This window comes from Lepus europaeus, chromosome X (assembly GCF_033115175.1).
Source record: "Lepus europaeus isolate LE1 chromosome X, mLepTim1.pri, whole genome shotgun sequence".
NCBI lineage: Eukaryota > Metazoa > Chordata > Mammalia > Lagomorpha > Leporidae > Lepus > Lepus europaeus.
Window position 1 is genome coordinate 75,116,221 of NC_084850.1, and position 15,389 is coordinate 75,131,609.

The 15,389-nt window shown below is 40.4% G+C and overlaps 1 pseudogene; it reads right to left on the minus strand.

Moving 5' to 3' along the window:
- Positions 1–237: 237 nt before the first annotated feature.
- LOC133752690 (SWI/SNF complex subunit SMARCC2-like) overlaps positions 238–15,389 on the minus strand; it is a 36,237-nt pseudogene continuing 21,085 nt past the window's right edge.

The following is a 15,389-nucleotide window of genomic DNA, read 5'->3' on the forward strand; positions in this document are numbered from 1 at the left end:
GTGGGCTATCCAGATTGAGTTTGGGGCTTTGGATTTTAGCCTGACTCACTGCAGGCTGTTGCAGACATTTGAGTAGTGAACCACCAGTTAAGAAAATGATCTCTCTCTCTCTCTCTCTGTGTTACATGTGTGCACACTTCCTGCTTTTTAGATAAATAAATTTTTTTAAAAAAGGCAAACTCAAAGGAGCTTTACCCACCATGCCTGGGTGCCCACTGCCTGACATTGCCCCTTGAATCACTGAGGGATGAGTTTGTTGTTTGGGGAGCAATGAGCAACCATGAGCTTCCATGAGGGAGCCCACTGCCTGTAAGGGTAAAGACGATAGTGGCAGAGCCACAGCCAAGCCATGGGCTGTGGGTGGCCCAGCAGTATCTGAGGCAGGGTCGGCAGGGGCTGCTGCTACTGCTGCTGGCGTGCTTTTGAAAGTGCTATTGCTGGGCACACGGCTCTGCATGCTTCAGCTGCTCCATGTGGGAGGCTTGTTTGTCAGCCAGCAGCCACTGCCTCTTAGTACTGCCATGCTTCTCATTTCCAGCCATGATCTCCAGTGCTTCAAAATGCTAAAACTTGATCTCCAGTATTTTCATCTGGATTTCCACTAGTAGGAACACCAAGATTTTGATCTTCTCCTCAACAGAAGTGCTTGCCCTTCACTGCTGTAGCAGCCAGGTTGGCCGCATTAGCAGTGAAGAGGCTCCCCAAAGCCCTGCTCCATCTCCATCTTCCCTTCCTCCTCTGAACTCACCACAACTTCAACACTTCCTCCTGCCCTCCCTTAGGATCCTTACCCTTTTTGATATCAACTATTGAGTCCCCATCACTCTTTTCTGACTCACTTCACTCTGTCCTTTTCTTTTCTCCTCATACTTCATGGGAACCTTCTTTGCTTTCTCCACTGCCTCCTTCTTTATAGCCCATCCTCTTTCTCAGGGATTCTTGGGCTCCTTCTTCCCTTGTTTGGCCTGGCCCTGTCCTCATCAGTGCCACTCTCCTCAATTCACTCAGGCTCACCAGAGACGGTTCTTGCAATGCCACTGCTTTTTCAGACTGAAGGCTGAGTCTGCCTTGCCTCTTTTTTTTTTACAGGCAGAGTGGACAGGGAGAGAGAGAGAAAGGTCTTCCTTTGCTGTTGGTTCACCTCCCAATGGCTGCTGCACTGATCCAAAGCCAGGAGCCAGGTGCTTCTCATGGTCTCCCATGCGGGTGCAGGGCCCAAGGACCTGGGCCATCCTCCACTGCACTCCCGGGCCACAGCAGAGAGCTGGCCTGGAAGAGGGGCAACCGGGACAGAATCCGGTGCCCCGACTGGGACTAGAACCCGGGGTGCCAGTGCTGCAGGTGGAGGATTAGCCTATTGAGCTGCGGCGCTGGCCTTGCCTGTCTCTTTAACTACCTCTTCCACTTTCTGAACATGGGCCCCCATCCAGTCTGGAGGTATCGTTTCCTTCATAATGGAGAATACCTCTTGAGATGAAATTGCACCAGTAGACGCAACTGGGGGATTAATGGCAGATGCCAGGAAGACAACAGTGTTCGTAACAGGGTTTCTTGACTGACTGAAGGGAATAGGCTGGTAGGCAAGGGAGCCTAGAGAGGCCTATGAGTCCTCCCTATATTAATCGTCAATAGATGAAGAAAATGCAAGACACACTCATCCTACATTTGCCGGGTCTTAGTCCACCCGTACAGGATGGACTGGGTCCGAGGAAAGGTGAGTGCGCCGCTCGCCCATTCCCCAGCCTCCTGATCCCGGAGACAGTCAGACGCAGCAGGGAGCCAAGTCTAGCAAGGACTCATTTACTTTGTGCGAAACAGAACCTTTTATAGCACAAAACTGCATAGTCATTGGGGCAGGGCTAAGGACCAACCAATCACTTAAAAAATTACCTTACCGGGGGATTTCTATAGGACTAGCCCTATGTCTATACACTTGTTACTAGTTTTGTTACCTCCCCTGATGTTGCGCAGCCAATTAATTTTAGTGGTAAACAACTTTGGATTCCGCCCATCTTACTTCCTCTGGGCGCCATCTTACTCAGCTCTGCGCGGCTCCGTTCCGCGCAGCTCGGGCAGGGGCACCCGGGGGCAGCTGCGCATGTGGAGTCCCCCGGGCCGGCCCTAGCCTGGCTGCGCCATGGCCGCGCTCATGCCCCACATACATTCAGCTTCCTACATGCTCTCTCTGTAACTCTGTCCTCCAAATAAAATAAATGCATCTTTAAAAATATATATAATGCTACATCATCTTTTTCATATTTTATATATATTTTTATATACTATCAATCTAATCTTTTGTACTAGCCAATTAAAATGATTTCAATTCTGAAGAAACCATTTAGGGATTCTAAGAGAGCTGAATAGGGAAACAATGTGCATCTGACCAGGGGAAAATAAAAAAAAAAAAAGCAGAGGAAGTGCATTCTCAGGGGAGAGTTGCAGAGGAGTTTGCAGTGAAAATTCTACAGAAGGGAGAGGACACTGTGGTGCAGCGTGGAAGGTGCAAAAGCACAGCAGAGAGCTGTGACACCACACGCAGACTCCCACAGTGGGATCTGGAGGACACACCCGCAACTGAGATGGAGGTAAGCATAGACTGTGGCAGCCAGTGCCACTGGTGATGTTGTCTGACGGAGAGCCTTGTGGACCACACAGATATTGAAGCAGCCTGGAGCCCAAATAGGGCCAGGGTACCCACATATTCTAGCAAAAGAAAAGCATTTTTCTTTCTCACCATCCTCCCACAAGGGCACCTGACAACCAGTGGGGAGAAGGCATCAAATTTTTTTTTTTAATTTATTTGACAGGTAGAGTTATAGACAGTGAGAGAGAGAGAGAGAGAGAGAGAGAGAGAGAGAGAGAAAGGTCTTCCTTTCATTGGTTCACTCCCCAAATGGCTGCTACGGCCGGCACTGCACCGATCCGAAGCCAGGAGCCAGGTGCTTCCTCCTGGTCTCCCATGCGGGTGCAGGGGCCCAAGCACTCGGGCCATCCTCCACAGCCCTCCCAGGCCACAGCAGAGAGCCGGACTGGAAGAGGAGCAACCAGGACTAGAACCTGGCACCCATATGGGATGCCAGTGCCACAGGTGGAGGATTAACCAAGTGAGAAACGGCGCCAGCCCCGAGAAGGCATCAATTTAATACCAGTAGCAGCTGTGGCCAGCTCTTGTGTGTGCATGTGACCAGATTTTACTACAGGGAAAAATGTGCATTCCCACTGACTTTGAGTCTGGCAGGGAGGGTTGACAGGGAGCTAGGCACCCATGTAGGACTGTGAGGTGCCCCCATCCTCTCAGCATATATCCCAGACTCGGGTTCAACTGTCAAGGTGGAACACCCACAGAGGATGGCTCTGGGTACATCTCTGCTCTCTTCACGGACTGAGCAGGCTCATGCAACTAAGTGGATCCTCTGCACCCTGGAACTGTGGGAGCCTAGTGTGCTGTGACTGGGGATTCTATGATTGCATGATAGGGATGGGGTGTAGCTGGGTCTCTGTGAAATAACTATGTCTAGCAACAGAGGCTCAGAGCTCCCTGATGGCCTGTGGTGGGTCATGGAGAGGGTTTTGTACTCACCCTGAAATCTGCATAGATCCTTTGTATGGTTATGTGTCAGCATGGATGCGGATTGTACTGACTATGGGCTAACCCAAGTCATTGGTCACCATGGAAGAAAAGAGGGGAGAGTGTGATTATGCCAACAGGGATGATCATACCTTCTTTGCTGCAGTAAATAGATACTTACCATGCCCAACTTAGGTGTCACTCTGGATTTTCACCCCACCCTTAAGAACTGGCCAGAGTTCCCTGGCTATATGCAGCACACACTTCTGGGTGTTCTTAGAAAAGGCAGGCACTCTAGTGTGTCACAAAGGCATAGTGCAAAGATAAAAGCATTCAGAGGAAAAGCCAACAAATATTTACACATATGGCTCAAAATAAAGGCAGAAATACAAGAAACAAAAACAAGGAAGAAAACATGACTCCCCCAAAGGAATACAACAAAACTTAAATATTAGAATGTGAAAATGAGGCGATATGATGAAATGTCTGAAAGAGAATGTGAAAGAACAATTAAAAAATTAGTCAAAAATAATAAGCAAATTCATGATTTAAAGAAATCCATACATGACATGGATGAACAGTTTTTTCTGATAGAGATATTAAAGGGAAATAAAACTGAAATATTAGAAATGAAGAATTCAATATATCAAATAAAAACCCATGGGAAAGCCTTAGCAACAGACATGGTGAGGCAGAAGAAAGAATATCCAAGATAGAAGACAGATATTTGGAAATATCTCAGACTAAAAAAAAAAAAAAACCCATGAAGAAATTAGAAAAATTAAAAACAGTGAACAGTGTTGGAGATATGGGATGCTATTTTTTTTTGAATAGTAATCTTGAGATGTCTTGATTCTTTCTTTTTTTTTAAACTTTTATTTAATGAATATAAATTTCCAAAGTACAGCTTATGGGTTACAATGGCTTCCCCCCTCCCATAACTTCCCTCCCACACGCAACCTTCCCCTTTCCCGCTCCCTCTCCCCTTCCAATCACATCACGATTCATTTTCAGTTCTCTTTATATACAGAAGATCAGTTTAGTATCTATTAGGTAAAGATTTCAACAGATTGCCCCTATATAACAACACAAAGTGAAAAAAATGCTGTTGGAGTACTAGTTATAGCATTAAATAACATTGTACAGCACATTAAAGACAGAGATCCTACATAATTTTTTTAAAAGTTAATTAATTTTCTATGCCATTTCCAATTTAACACCAGGTTTTTATTTTTCATTTCCAATTCTCTTTATATACAGAAGATCGATTCGGTATATAATTAGTAAAGATCTCATCAGTTTGTACCCACACAGAAACACAAAGTGTAAAAATACTGTTTCAGTACTAGTTATAGCATCACTGCACATTAGACAACACATTAAGGACAGATCCCACATGGGATGTAAACACACAGTGACTCATGTTGCTGACTTAACAATTTGACACTCTTGTTCATGGCGTCAGTAATCTCCCTAGGCTCTTGTCATGAGTTGCCAGGGCTATGGAAGCCTTTAGGGTTCACCGACTTCGATCTTACTCCGATAGGATCCTAGTCAAAGTGGAAGTTCTCTCCTCCCTTCAGAGAAATGTACCTCCTTCTTTGATGGCCCCGTTCTTTCCACTGGGATCTCACTCACAGAGATCTTTCATTTAGGTCTTCTTCTTTTTTTTTTCTTTTCCATGGTATCTTGGCTTTCCATGCCTACAATACTCTCATGGGCTCTAATGAACCAATATGTGGGTATTAGGAGTTCCTGAAGGTGTGAAAAGAGATGATGGATTGGAAGGCCTATTCAGTGAAATAATTAAAGAAAAATTCCCTAATTTGGAGAAAGGGCCATCCAAATACAGAAAGCACTTGGAATTGCTAATAGACATGACCAGAAAACATCTTCACCATGGCACATTGTAGTCAAAGTTTCAACAGTAAGGCATAAAGAAAAGATTCTTTTTTTTTTTTTTACAGAAGATCAGTTTAGTATATATTAGGTAAAGATTTCAACATTTTGCCCATATAGCAACATATAGTGAAAAAAACTACCATTGGATTACTAATTATAGCATTAAATAGCAATGTACAGCACATTAAAGACAGAGATCCTACATAATTTTTTTTCAAATTAATTAATTTTCTATGCCATTTCCATTTTAACACCAGGTTGTTTTTTTTTTTTTTCATTTCCAATTCTCTTTATATACAGAAGATCACTTCAGTATATAATTAGTAAAGACCCCATCAGTTTATGCCCACACAGAAACGCAAAGTATAAAAATACTGTTTCAGTACTAGTTATAGCATCACTTCGCTTTAGACGACACATTAGGGACAGAACCCACATGGGGTGTAAGTACACAGTGACTCCTGTTGCTGATTTAACAATTTGACACTCCTGTTCATGGCGTCAGTAATCTCCCTAGGCTCTAGTCATGAGTTGCCAGGGATATGGAAGCCTTTAGAGTTCGCTGACTTTGATCTTATTCCGATAGGGTCATAGTCAAAGTGGAAGTTCTCTCCTCCCTTTGGAGAAGGGTACCTCCTTCTTTGATGACCCCGTTCTTTCCACTGGGATCTCACACACAGAGATCATTCATTTAGGTCTTTTTTTTTCCATGATATCTTGGCTTTCCATGCCTGCTATACTCTCATGGGCTCTTCCACCAAATCCGAATGCCTTGAGGGCTGATTCTGAGGCCAGAGTGTTGTTTAGGACATCTGCCATTCTATGAGTCTGCTGTGTATCCCGCTTCCCATGTTGGATCTTTCTCTCCCTTTTTGATTCTATCAGTTAGTATTAGCAGATACTTGTCTTGTTTGTATGATCTCTTTGACTCTTAGACCTATCAGAGCTATCAATTGTGAGCTGAAATTGATCACTTGGACCAGTGTGATGGCATTGGTACATGCCATTTTGATGGGTTTGTGTTGGAATCCCCTGGCACATTTCTAACTCCACCATTTGCGGCCAGTCCGATTGAGCATGTTCCAAATTGTTCATCTCCTCCCTCTCTTTTTCCACTCTTAGATTTAACAGGGATCACTTTTCAGTTAAAATTTAAACACCTAAGAATAATTGTGTGTTAATTACTGAATTCAACCAATAGTACTAGAACAACAACAACAACAACAAATACTAAAAAGGATAAAGTATTACATTGTACATCTAAAGTCAGGACAGGAGCTGCTCAGTTCATTGTTGCTTATAGTGTCCATTTCACTTAACAGGTTTCCCCTTTGGTGCTCAGTTGTCGCCGATCAGGGAAAACAAATGATATTTGTCTCTTTGGGACTGGCTTAATTCACTCAGCATGATGTTTTCCAGATTGCTCCATCTTGTTGCAAATGACTGGGTTTCATTGTTCCTTACTGCTGTATAGTATTCTATGGAGTACATGTCCCATAATTTCTTTATCCAGTTTACTGTTGATGGGCATTTGGGTTGGTTCCAGGTCTTAGCTATTGTGAATTGAGCTGCAATAAACATTAAAGTGCAGATGGCTTTTTTATTAGCCAAATTAAGTTCCTTTGGGTAAATTCCAAGGAGTGGGATGGCTGGGTTGTATGGTAGGGTTATGTTCAGATTTCTGAGGAATCTCCAGACTGACTTCCATACTGGCTTAACCAGTTTGCATTCCCACCAACAGTGGGTTAGTGTCCCCTTTTCCCCACATCCTCTCCAGCATCTGCTGTTGGTAGATTTCTGAATGTGAGCCATTCTCACCGGGGTGAGGTGGAACCTCATTGTGGTTTTGATTTGCATTTCTCTGATTGCTAGTGATCTTGAACATTTTTTCATGTGTCTGTTGGCCATTTGTATTTCCTCTTTCGAAAAATGTCTATTGAGTTCCTTGGCCCATCTCTTAAGTGGGTTGTTTGTTTTGTTGCTGTGGATTTTCTTGATTTCTTTGTAGATTCTGGTTATCAACCCTTTATCTGTAGTATAGTTTGCAATTATTTTTTCCCATTCTGTTGGTTGCCTCTTCACTTTCCTGACTGTTTCTTTTGAAGTACAGAATCTTCTCAATTTGATGCAATCCCAAATGTTAATTTTGGTTTTGACTGCCTGTGCTGTTGGAGTATTTTCCAGGAAGTCTTTGCCTGTGCCTATATCTTGCAGGGTTTCTCCAATGCTCTCTAATAATTTGATGGTTTCGGCTCGTAGATTTAAGTCTTTAATCCATGTTGAGTGAATTTTTGTGTAAGGTGATAGGTATGGGTCTTGCTTCAAGCTTCTGCACGTGGAAATCCAATTTTCCCAGCACCATTTATTGAATAGACTGTCCTTATTCCAGGGATTAGATTTGGAAACGTAACAACAGACGCCGCAGAAATAAAAAGAATCATCAGAAATTACTACAAGGACTTGTATGCCAGCAAACAGGGAAATCTATCAGAAATGGACAGATTCTTGGACACATACAACCTACCTAAATTGAGCCAGGAAGACATAGAAAACCTAAACAGACCCATAACTGACACAGAAATTGAAACAGTAATAAAGGCCCTCCCAACAAAGAAAAGCCCAGGACCAGATGGATTCACTGCTGAGTTCTACCAGACATTTAGAGAAGAACTAACTCCAATTCTTCTCAAACTATTCAGAGCAATCGAAAAAGAGGGAATCCTCCCAAATTCTTTCTATGAAGCCAGCATCACCTTAATTCCTAAGCCAGAAAGAGATGCAACATTGAAAGATAATTACAGACCAATATCCCTGATGAACATAGATGCAAAAATACTCAATAAAATTCTGGCCAATAGAATGCAACAACACATCAGAAAGATCATCTACCCAGACCAAGTGGGATTCATCCCCGGTATGCAGGGATGGTTCAACATTAGCAAAACAATCAACATAATACACTACATTAACAGACTGCAGAAGAAAAACCATATGATTCTCTCAATAGACGCAGAGAAAGCATTTGATAAAATACAACACCCTTTCATGATGAAAACTCTAAGCAAACTGGGTATGGAAGGAACATTCCTTAATACAATCAAAGCAATATATGAAAAACCCACGGCCAACATCCTATTGAATGGGGAAAAGCTGGAAGCATTTCCGCTGAGATCTGGTACCAGACAGGGATGCCCACTCTCACCACTGCTATTCAATATAGTTCTGGAAGTTTTGGCCAGAGCTATTAGGCAAGAAAAAGAAATTAAAGGTATACAAATTGGGAAGGACGAACTCAAACTATCCCTCTTTGCAGATGATATGATTCTTTATTTAGGGGACCCAAAGAACTCTACTAAGAGACTGCTGGAACTCATCGAAGAGTTTGGCAAAGTAGCAGGATATAAAATCAATGCACAAAAATCAACAGCCTTTGTATACACAGGCAATGCCACGGCTGAGGAAGAACTTCTAAAATCAATCCCATTCACAATAGCTACAAAAACAATCAAATACCTTGGAATAAACTTAACCAAAGACGTTAAAGATCTCTACGATGAAAACTACAAAAGCTTAAAGAAAGAAATAGAAGAGGATACCAAAAAATGGAGAAATCTTCCATGCTCATGGATTGGAAGAATCAATATCATCAAAATGTCTATTCTCCCAAAAGGAATTTATACATTCAATGCAATACCCATCAAGATCCCGAAGACCTTCTTCTCAGATCTGGAAAAAATGATGCTGAAATTCATATGGAGACACAGAAGACCTCGAATAGCCAAAGCAATCCTGTACAACAAAAACAAAGCCGGAGGCATCACAATCCCAGATTTCAGGACATACTACAGGGCAGTTGTTATCAAAACAGCATGGTACTGGTACAGAAACAGATGGATAGACCAATGGAACAGAATAGAAACACCAGAAATCAATCCAAACATCTACAGCCAACTTATATTTGACCAAAGATCCAAATCTAATCCCTGGAATAAGAAAAGATTCTAAAGTGGGCACAGGAAAAATGCCAAATTACCTTCAGAGGATCTCCAGTTAAACTCAGTTGATTACTTAAGAGAAACCACACAGGCTAGGAGAGAATGTTCAGATATATTCCTTGTCTTAAAAGAAAAAAACTATCAACCCAGAATACTGTATCCCACAAAGCTCTCATTTATAAATGAAGGTGAAATTAAGTCCTTCCAAAACAAACAGAAATTGAATTTGTCAACATTCATGTAGGCTTACAAATGATGTTTAAGGATGTGCTACACACAGAAATACAGAACAATAGTAACCATTATGAAAAAATGTGATGGCTGAAATGCTCCTAAAAATTGCAAAGGAAATCCAAAGCAAATAATAAGAATATTTAAGAAGAAATGGCAGGGCAAAGTTGTTTCTTAAAATAGTATCTTGAATGTAAATGGCTTAGATTCTCCAATTAAAATAAACTGGCTGAATGGATTAAAAGATAAGACTAATCTATTCGCTTCCTACAAGAAACACATCTCACCAAAAAATATATATTTAAAGTGAAAAGATAGAGAAGGATATTCTGTGCTATTGGAAAGCAAAAAAAAGCAGAAGCCACTCTAAATCAGACAGAATAGACTTCAACACAAAAACTGTTAAAGTAGACAAGGGCATTATGTAATATTAAGGAGTCAGTTCAACAGGAAAATTTAGCTATAGTAAATGTATATGCACCCCATGCCAGTGCACCTGGCTATTTAAAAGAAATGTTAGTGGATGTAAGGGTGACATAGACTCCAGTACAATAGCAATGGGGCAGTTCAATACCCTACTTTCATCAGTGGACAGATCAACCAGACAGAAAATCAACAAAGAAACAGCAGAGCTAATCTACACTATGGACCAAATGGACCTAACTGATATCTACAGAACATTTCATCCTAGTTGAAGAATACACATTCTTTACATCAGTGCATGGAACTTTCTCTAGATAGACCATATGCTAGGCCATAAAGCAAGTCTCAGTAAATTCAAAAAAATTGAAATCATACCATGCATCTTTTATGACCACAGTGGAATGAAGCTAGAAATTGACAACTCAAGAATCTCTAGAACAGATGCAAATATATGAAGTAGAACAACATGCTCCTGAATGTAGAGTGGGTCATAGAAGAAATTAAAAGGAAATTTTAAAAATTCCTGGAAATGAATGAAGATGACAATAAAACATTTCAAAACATATGGGATACAGTAAAAGGAGTGCTAAGTGGGAAGTTTATAGCAATCAGTGTGTACATTAAGAAATTGGAAAGGCATCAAATAAATGAGCTATCAATGAATCTACAGGGCCTAGAAAAGCAACAACAAGAACAAAGCCAAAATCAGTAGGAGGAAAGATATAATTAAGGGAAAAACAATCAAAATTGAAAGAAAAAAATACGAAAGATCAATGAAATGCTGAGCTTTTTTTTTTTTGCAAAAATAAGCAAAATTGATACACCATTGGCCCAACTAACCAAAAAAAGAGGGAGAAGAACAAAATAAGTAAGATCAGAGATGAAAAAGGAGATGTCAGAACAGATACCACAGAAATGTAAAGAATAATCAGGAATTATTACAAACAGCTATATTCCTACAAATTGGAAAATCTAGAAGAAATAGATTCCAGAACATGTACAATCTACAAAAATTGAGTCATGAAGACAATTACCAGACCAATTACCAAGATGGATGTTGGATCAGTAATAAAGACCCTCGCAACATAGAAAAGCCCAGGACAGGATTGCTTCATTGCTGAATTCTACAAGGTTTTTACATAACTGATTCCATTTTTCTCAATCTATTCAAAAAATTCAAAGGGAGGAAATCCTTGAAAACTCTTTCTATGAGGCCAGAATAACTTTAATTACAAAACCAGAAAAGCATACAAGAAAGAGAACTATAGACCAATATCCCTGATGAATATAGATGAAAAATCTTGAACAAAATGCTAGTTAATCGAATCCAACAATGCATCAGAAGATGATTCATCTATCCAAGTGAGATTTATCCCTGGTAGGTAGGGATGGTTCAATATATGCAAATGAAAATTGTATTGCATCACATTAACATTAACGAAGTATAAAAACTACATGATGATCTCAATAGATGCAGAGAAAGCATTTGATAAAATACAATATCTTTTCATGAAAAAAAAAACCTTAAGAAAATTATGTATAGAAGGAACGTTCATCAACACAATTAAGGCAATATATGACAAACTCACAGCCAGCATCATATTCAATGGAGAAAAGTTGGAATTATTCCACTAAGATCTGGAACCAGACAAGGATGACCACTCTCACCATTGCTACTGAATATAGTTCTGGAAGTTTTATTCATAGCCATTAGGCAAGTAAAAGAAACCAAAGGGATACAAGTTGTAAAGGAGGAAGTCAAAATATCCTTGTTTTCAGATGACATGATTCTATATATGGGTGAATCAAAAGACTCCACCAAGACTATTGGAACTCAAAAGAGAGTTTGATAAAGTTGCAGGATATAATATTATTACACAAAAATCAGTTGCCTTTGAATACACAGACAATGCCATGGCTAGAAAGTACTTGTAAGATCAGTCCCCATCACAATAGCTACAAAAAATTTTAAATATCTTGTAATAAATTAAATCAAGGAGGTCAAAGATCTCTATGATGAAAATTACAAAACATTAAAAAAAAAGAAATAGAAGACACAAAAATGGAAAATCTTCCATGTTTGTGGATTGGAAAAATTAATATCAAAATGTGCATACTACAAAATGTAATTTACAGATTCAATGTGATCCCACTCAGAATACCAATGACATTCTTATCAGATCTAGAAAAATGATTCTAAGATTCATATGGATGGAGCCGGTGCTGTGGCGTAGTGGGTAAAGCTGCTGCCTGCAGCGCCAGCATCCAATTTGGGCACCAGTTTGAGTTCCAGCTGCTCCACATCTGATCCAGCTCTCTGCTATGGCCTGGGAAGGCAGTGGAAGATGGCTCAAATGTTTGGACCCCTGCACCCACGTGGGAGACCTGGAAGAAGTTCCTGGCTCCTGGCTCCTGGCTCCTGGCTTTGGATCGCCTCAGTTCTGGCCATTGCAGCCAATTGGGGAGTGAACCAGTGGATGGAAGACCTCTCTCTGCCTCTCCTTCTCTTTCTGTGTAACTCTGACTTTCAAATAAATAAATTAGCCTTTAAAATATTCATATGAAATGTGCCAGGGGATTCCAACACAATCCCATCAAGGTGGCATGTACCAATGCCATCTCACTAGTCCAAGTGATCAATTTCAGTTCACAATTGATCATACTGATAGGACTAAGAGTCAAAGGGATCACATAAACAAGACTAGTGTCTGCTAATACTAACTGAAAGAATCAAAAAGGGAGAGAACAATCCAACATGGGATGCGGGATACACAGCAGACTCATAGAATAGCAGATGTCCTAAACAGCACTCTGGCCTCAGAATCCGGCTGAAGAGCCCATGAGAGTATTTTAGGCATGGAGAGCCAAGACACTCTGGCAATCTGGCAAACACACACACACACACATAAAAAAAAAAAAACCTAAATGAAAGATCTCTGCGAGTGAGACCCAGTAGAAAGAACGGGCCATCAAAGAAGGAGGTACCTTTCTCTGAAGGGAAGAGTGAACTTCCACTTTGACTATGACCTTGTCTAAATAAGATCGATGTCCATGAACTCAAAAGGCTTCCATAGCCTTGGCAACTCATGACAAGAGCCTAGGGAGATTACTGATGCCATAAACAAGAGTGTCAAATTGTTAAGTCAACAACAGGACTCACTGTGCACTTACTCCTCATGTAGGATCTCTGTCTTTAATGTGTTGTCCAATGTGAATTAATGCTATAACTAATACTGAAATAGTATTTTACACTTTGTGTTCTTCTGTGGGTGCAAACTGTTGAAATCTTTACTTAATATATACTAAATTGATCTTCTGTATATAAAGATAATTGAAAATGAATCTTGATGTGAATGGAATGAGAGAGGGAGCAGGAATTGGGAGGGAAGTTATGGGGGGGAAAAAGCCATTGTAATCCACAAGCTGTACTTTGGAAATTTATATTTACTAAATAAAAGTTTAAAAAAATTCATATGGATACACAAGAAACCTTGTGTATCCTTTTACAACAAAAAGAGCTGGGGGCCTCACAATACCAGATTTTAAGACATATTTTAGGACAGTTATAATCAAAACAGAAACCCTGGAAATCAATTAATGCATCAACAGCCAACTAATCTTTGACAAAGGAGCTAAAATATATCCCTGGAGGAACGACAGTCTCTTAAACAAATGGTGCTGGGGAAACTGGATCTCAGCATGCAGAAGTATGAAGCATGACCCCTCCCCTTATGTGTTATACAAAAATCAACTCAAAATGGATAAAGGATCTAAATCTATGACCTGAGACCAGCAAATTACTAGAGAAGAACATTTGGGAAACTGAAAGAAATTGGCATCGACAAAGACTTCTTGAAAAAGACCTCTTGGCTGGCGCCACGGCTCACTAAGCTAATCCTCCACCTGCGACACTGGCACCCCAGGTTCTAGTCCAGGTTGGGGCACTGGGTTCTGTCCCGGTTGCCCCTCTTCCAGTCCAGCTCTCTGCTGTGGCCCGGGAGTGCAGCGGAAGATGGCCCAAATCCTTGGGCCCTGCACCCGCATGGGAGACCAGGAGGAAGCACCTGGCTCCTGGCTTCGGATCAGTGCAGTACACTGGCCTTAGCGGCCATTTGGCGGTGAACCAACAGAAGGAAGACCTTTCTCTCTGTCTCTCTCTCTCACTAACACTGCCTTTCAAAAAAAAAAAAAAAAAGACCTCTAAAGCACAATCAAAGCCAAAATTGACAAATGGGATTATATCAAGCTAGGAAGCTTCTACACTGCAAAGAATGGGAGAAATGTGAGAAAATATTTGCGAACTGTGCAATTTATAAAGGATTAATATCCATAATCTATAAAGAGCTCAAGAAACTCAACAACAACAATACTAGCAGTCCCATTAAGAAATGGGCAAAGAATTTGAATAGGCACTTTTTAAAAAAGGAAATTCAAATGGCCAACAGTCACATGAAGAAATGCTAATAAAAGCCACGATGAAATTTCACTTCCCCCTAGTTAGAATGGCTGTCATATAGAAATCAGCAAACAATAAATGCTGTTGAGGATGTGGGGGGTGGGAAAAGTACCCTAATCCACTGTTGGTAGTAATGTAAACTAGTACATGTGGAAGACAGTATGGCGATACTTCAGAAAGCTGAAAATAGATCTACCATATGACCCAGTAAACCCACTTTTGGGAATTTCCCAAATGAAATGAAATCAGCATATGAATGAGTTATCTGTACCCCCATGCTTATTGCAGCTCAGTTCACAACAGTTATGATATATAATCAACCCAGATGTACATCAACTGATGACTGGATAAAAAAATTGGGGGGTGTGTTTGTATATATATATATATATATATATATATATGTATATACATATATGCGTATGTATATATAATATGGATACTAGTCAACTGTAAAAAAGAATGAAATCCTGCCTTTTGCAACAAAATTGATGCAACTGGACACCATTATACTTAGTGAAAACCCAATCCCCAAAATACAAATACAATGTTTTCCTTGACTGTAGTAACTAATAGAGTACAATAAGAAATGTAATGTATATGAGCAAAATTAATATTTTTAGATTCATTAATTATTTATAACTTTTGTCTCTACTGTTGAGGAACAGAGTTATTTACTGCTTGCTGTTTTTTGAGTTCTTTACTTGGTGTAGGGTTAATCTTATGAGTATAAAATGAACTGAATGCAGATCATTTTAAAAATGAAAATAATAAGAAGGATCAGGGAGAGTGGCAGCCTGGGCAACTGGGAGGGTAG